A 5,924-nucleotide genomic window follows, 5' to 3' on the forward strand; every position below is an offset into this window, starting at 1 on the left:
AATGTTTTTTTAAAACCCCCAAGGACTTAGGACCCTCTAAATAGCTTCTCAAGAGCCCCCTAATGTTTTTAAAACCCCCAAGGACTTGTGCCCCCTAATGTTTTTAAAACCCCCAAGGACTTAGGACCCTCTAAATGCTTCTCAAGAGCCCCCTAATGTTCTTTTATAAAACCCCCAGTACTTAGGACCCTCTAAATAGCTTCTACAAGAGCCCACTAATGTTTTTTAAAACCCCCAAGGACTTAGGACCCGCTAAATAGCTTCTCAAGAGCCTCCCTAATGTTTTTTAAATCCTCCCAAGGACTTGTGCCCCCTATGTTTTTAAAACCCCCAAGGACTTGTGCCCCCTAATGTTTTTTAAAACCCCCTAAGGACTTAGGGACCCTCTAATAAATAGCTTCTCAGAGCCCCCTAATGTTTTCTAAAACCGCCCAAGGAGCTTAGAGCACCACTAAATAGCTTCTCAAGAGCCCCCTAATGTTTTTTTAAACCCCCAAGGACTTAGGACCCCTCTAAATAGCTTCTCAAGAGGCCCCCTAATGTTTTTAAAACCCCCAAGGACTTAGGACCCTCTAAATAGCTTCTCAAGAGCCCCCTAATGTTTTTAAAACCCCCAAGGACTTAGGACCCACAAAAAAGCTTCTTCAGAGAGCCCCCTAATGTTTTTAAACCCCCAAGGGACTTGTGCCCCCTACTGTTTTAAAACCCCCAAGGACTTGTGCCCCCTAATGTTTTTAAAACCCCCAGGACTTGTGCCCCTAATGTTTTTTAAAACCCCCAAGGACTTAGGACCCTCTAAATAGCTTCTCAAGAGCCCCCTAATGTTTTTTAAAACCCCCAAGGACTTAGGACCCTCTAAATAGCTTCTCAAGAGCCCCCTAATGTTTTTTAAAACCCCCAAGGACTTAGGACCCTCTAAATAGCTTCTCAAGAGCCCCCTAATGTTTTTTAAAACCCCCAAGGACTTAGGACTAAATAGCTTCTCAAGAGCCCCTAATGTTTTTTAAAACCCCCAAGGACTTAGGACCCTCTAAATAGCTTCTCAAGAGCCCCCTAATGTTTTTTAAAACCCCCAAGGACTTGTGCCCCCTAATGTTTTTTAAAACCCCCAAGGACTTAGGACCCTCTAAATAGCTTCTCAAGAGCCCCCTAATGTTTTTTAAAACCCCCAAGGACTTAGGACCCTCTAAATAGCTTCTCAAGAGCCCCCTAATGTTTTTTAAAACCCCCAAGGACTTGTGCCCCCTAATGTTTTTAAAACCCCCAAGGACTTGTGCCCCTAATGTTTTTTAAAACCCCCAAGGACTTAGGACCCTCTAAATAGCTTCTCAAGAGCCCCCTAATGTTTTTTAAAACCCCCAAGGACTTAGGACCCTCTAAATAGCTTCTCAAGAGCCCCCTAATGTTTTTTAAAACCCCCAAGGACTTGTGCCCCCTAATGTTTTTAAAACCCCCAAGGACTTGTGCCCCCTAATGTTTTTTAAAACCCCCAAGGACTTAGGACCCTCTAAATAGCTTCTCAAGAGCCCCCTAATGTTTTTAAAACCCCCAAGGACTTAGGACCCTCTAAATAGCTTCTCAAGAGCCCCCTAATGTTTTTTTAAAACCCCCAAGGACTTGTGCCCCCTAATGTTAAAACCCCCAGACTTGTGCCCCCTAATGTTTTTTAAAACCCCAAGGACTTGTGCCCCCTAATGTTTTTTAAAACCCCCAAGGACTTAGGACCCTCTAAATAGCTTCTCAAGAGCCCCCTAATGTTTTTTAAAACCCCCAAGGACTTAGGACCCTCTAAATAGCTTCTCAAGAGCCCCCTAATGTTTTTTTAAAACCCCCAAGGACTTAGGACCTCTAAATAGCTTCTCAAGAGCCCCCTAATGTTTTTTAAAACCCCCAAGGACTTAGGACCCTCTAAATAGTTCTCAAGAGCCCCCTAATGTTTTTTAAAACCCCCAAGGACTTGTGCCCCCTAATGTTTTTTAAAACCCCCAAGGACTTAGGACCCTCTAAATAGCTTCTCAAGAGCCCCCTAATGTTTTTTAAAACCCCCAAGGACTTGTGCCCCTAATGTTTTAAAACCCCAAGGACTTGTGCCCCCTAATGTTTTTTTAAAACCCCCAAGGACTTAGGACCCTCTAAATAGCTTCTCAAGAGCCCCCTAATGTTTTTTTAAAACCCCCAAGGACTTGTGCCCCCTAATGTTTTTAAAACCCAAGGACTTAGGACCCTCTAAATAGCTTCTCAAGAGCCCCCTAATGTTTTTTTAAAACCCCCAAGGACTTAGGACCCTCTAAATAGCTTCTCAAGAGCCCCCTAATGTTTTTTAAAACCCCCAAGGACTTAGGACCCTCTAAATAGCTTCTCAAGAGCCCCCTAATTTTTTTAAAACCCCCAAGGACTTGTGCCCCCTAATGTTTTTAAAACCCCCAAGGACTTGTGCCCCCTAATGTTTTTTAAAACCCCAAGGACTTAGGACCCTCTAAATAGCTTCTCAAGAGCCCCCTAATGTTTTTTAAAACCCTAAGGACTTAGGACCCTCTAAATAGCTTCTCAAGAGCCCCCTAATGTTTTTTAAAACCCCCAAGACTTAGGACCCCTAAATGCTTTTAGAGCCCCCTAATGTTTTTTAAAACCCCCAAGGACTTAGGACCCTCTAAATAGCTTCTCAAGAGCCCCCTAATGTTTTTAAAACCCCCAAGGACTTAGGACCTCTAAATAGCTTCTCAAGAGCCCCCTAATGTTTTTTTAAAACCCCCAAGGACTTGTGCCCCCTAATGTTTTTTAAAACCCAAGGACTTGTGCCCCCTAATGTTTTTTAAAACCCCCAAGGACTTAGGACCCTCTAAATAGCTTCTCAAGAGCCCCCTAATGTTTTTAAAACCCCCAAGGACTTAGGACCCTCTAAATAGCTTCTCAAGAGCCCCCTAATGTTTTTTAAAACCCCAAGGACTTAGGACCCTCTAAATAGCTTCTCAAGAGCCCCTAATGTTTTTAAAACCCCAAGGACTTAGGACCCTTATAGCTTCTCAAGAGCCCCCTAATGTTTTTTAAAACCCCCAAGGACTTAGGACCCTCTAAATAGCTTCTCAAGAGCCCCCTAATTTTTAAAAACCCCCAAGGACTTGTGCCCCCTAATGTTTTTTAAAACCCCAAGGACTTGTGCCCCTAATGTTTTTAAAACCCCCAAGGACTTAGGGGGGGTCCAATGAACCTAATGTTTTTAAAACCCCCAAGGACTTAGGACCCTCTAAATAGCTTCTCAAGAGCCCCCTAATGTTTTTAAAAACCCAAGGACTTAGGACCCTCTAAATAGCTTCTCAAGAGCCCCTAATGTTTTTTAAACCCCCAAGGACTTAGGACCCTCTAAATAGCTTCTCAAGAGCCCCCTAATGTTTTTTAAAACCCCCAAGGACTTGTGCCCTAATGTTTTTAAAACCCCAAGGACTTGTGCCCCCTAATGTTTTTAAAACCCCCAAGGTTAGGACCCTCTAAATAGCTTCTCAAGAGCCCCTAATGTTTTTTAAAACCCCAAGGACTTGTGCCCCCTTATTTTTTTTAAAACCCCCAAGGACTTAGGACCCTCTAAATAGCTTCTCAAGAGCCCCCTAATGTTTTTTAAACCCCAAGGACTTGTGCCCCTAATGTTTTTTTAAAACCCCCAAGGACTTAGGACCCTCTAAATAGCTTCTCAAGAGCCCCCTAATGTTTTTAAAACCCCCAAGGACTTAGGACCCTCTAAATAGCTTCTCAAGAGCCCAATGTTTTTTTAAAACCCCCAAGGACTTGTGCCCCCTAATGTTTTTAAAACCCCCAAGACTTAGGACCCTCTAAATAGCTTCTCAAGAGCCCCCTAATGTTTTTTTAAAACCCAAGGACTTAGGACCCTCTAAATAGTCTCAAGAGCCCCTAATGTTTTTTAAAACCCCAAGGACTTAGGCCCTCTAATAGCTTTCAAGAGCCCCCTAATGTTTTTTAAAACCCCCAAGGATTAGGACCCTCTAAATAGCTTCTCAAGAGCCCCTAATGTTTTTTAAAACCCCCAAGGACTTAGGACCTCTAAATAGCTTCTCAAGAGCCCCCTAATGTTTTTTAAAACCCCCAAGGACTTGTGCCCCTAATGTTTTTAAAACCCCCAAGGACTTGTGCCCCCTAATGTTTTTTAAAACCCCAAGGACTTAGGACCCTCTAAATAGCTTCTCAAGAGCCCCCTAATGTTTTTAAAACCCCCAAGGACTTAGGACCCTCTAAATAGCTTCTCAAGAGCCCCCTAATGTTTTTTTAAAACCCCAAGGACTTAGGACCCTCTAAATAGCTTCTCAAGAGCCCCCTAATGTTTTTAAAACCCCCAAGGACTTAGGACCCTCTAAATAGCTTCTCAAGAGCCCCTAATGTTTTTAAAACCCCCAAGGACTTAGGACCCCTATAAATAGCTTCTCAAGAGCCCCCTAATGTTTTTTAAAACCCCCAAGGACTTAGGACCCTCTAAATAGCTTCTCAAGAGCCCCCTAATGTTTTTAAAACCCCCAAGGACTTAGGACCCTCTAATGCTTCTCAAGAGCCCCTAATGTTTTTAAAACCCCCAAGGACTTAGGACCCTCTAAATAGCTTCTCAAGAGCCCCCTAATGTTTTTAAAACCCCCAAGGACTTAGGACCCTCTAAATAGCTTCTCAAGAGCCCCCTAATGTTTTTTAAAACCCCCCAAGGACTTGTGCCCCTAATGTTTTTTAAAACCCCCAAGGTTAGGACCCTCTAAATATTCTCAAGAGCCCCCTAATGTTTTTAAAACCCCCAAGGACTTAGGACCTCTAAATAGCTTCTCAAGAGCCCCTAATGTTTTTTAAAACCCCCAAGGACTTGTGCCCCCTAATGTTTTTAAAACCCCCAAGGACTTGTGCCCCCTAATGTTTTTTAAACCCCCAAGGACTTAGGACCCTCTACATAGCTTCTCAAGAGCCCCCTAATGTTTTTTAAAACCCCAAGGACTTAGGACCCTCTAAATAGCTTCTCAAGAGCCCCCTAATTTTTTTTAAAACCCCCAAGGACTTGTGCCCCTAATGTTTTTTAAAACCCCCAAGGACTTGTGCCCCCTAATGTTTTTTAAAACCCCCAAGGACTTGTGCCCCCTAATGTTTTTTAAAACCCAAGACTTGTGCCCCCTAATGTTTTTTAAAACCCCCAAGGACTTGTGCCCCTAATGTTTTTTTAAAACCCAGGACTTAGGACCCTCTAAATAGCTTCTCAAGAGCCCCTAATGTTTTTTTAAAACCCCCAAGGACTTAGGACCTCTAAATAGCTTTCAAGAGCCCCCTAATGTTTTTAAAACCCCCAAGGACTTAGGACCCTCTAAATAGCTTCTCAAGAGCCCCTAATGTTTTTTAAAACCAAGGACTTGTGCCCCCTAATGTTTTTTAAAACCCCAAGGACTTAGGACCCTCTAAATAGCTTCTCAAGAGCCCCCTAATGTTTTTTTAAAACCCCCAAGGACTTAGGACCCTCTAAATAGCTTCTCAAGAGCCCCTAATGTTTTTAAAACCCCCAAGGACTTAGGACCCTCTAAATAGCTTCTCAAGAGCCCCTAATGTTTTTAAAACCCCCAAGGACTTAGGACCCTCTAAATAGCTTCTCAAGAGCCCCCTAATGTTTTTAAAAACCCCAAGGACTTAGGACCCTCTAAATAGCTTCTCAAGAGCCCCCTAATGTTTTTTAAAACCCCCAAGGACTTGTGCCCCCTAATGTTTTTTAAAACCCCAAGGACTTAGGACCCTCTAAATAGCTTCTCAAGAGCCCCCTAATGTTTTTAAAACCCCAAGGACTTAGGACCCTCTAAATAGCTTCTCAAGAGCCCCCTAATGTTTTTTAAAACCCCCAAGGACTTGTGCCCCCTAATGTTTTTAAAACCCCAAGGACTTGTGCCCCCTAATGTTTT

The sequence above is a fragment of the Bombina bombina genome, chromosome 12 (genome assembly GCF_027579735.1).
Source record: "Bombina bombina isolate aBomBom1 chromosome 12, aBomBom1.pri, whole genome shotgun sequence".
Taxonomy (NCBI): Eukaryota; Metazoa; Chordata; class Amphibia; order Anura; family Bombinatoridae; genus Bombina; species Bombina bombina.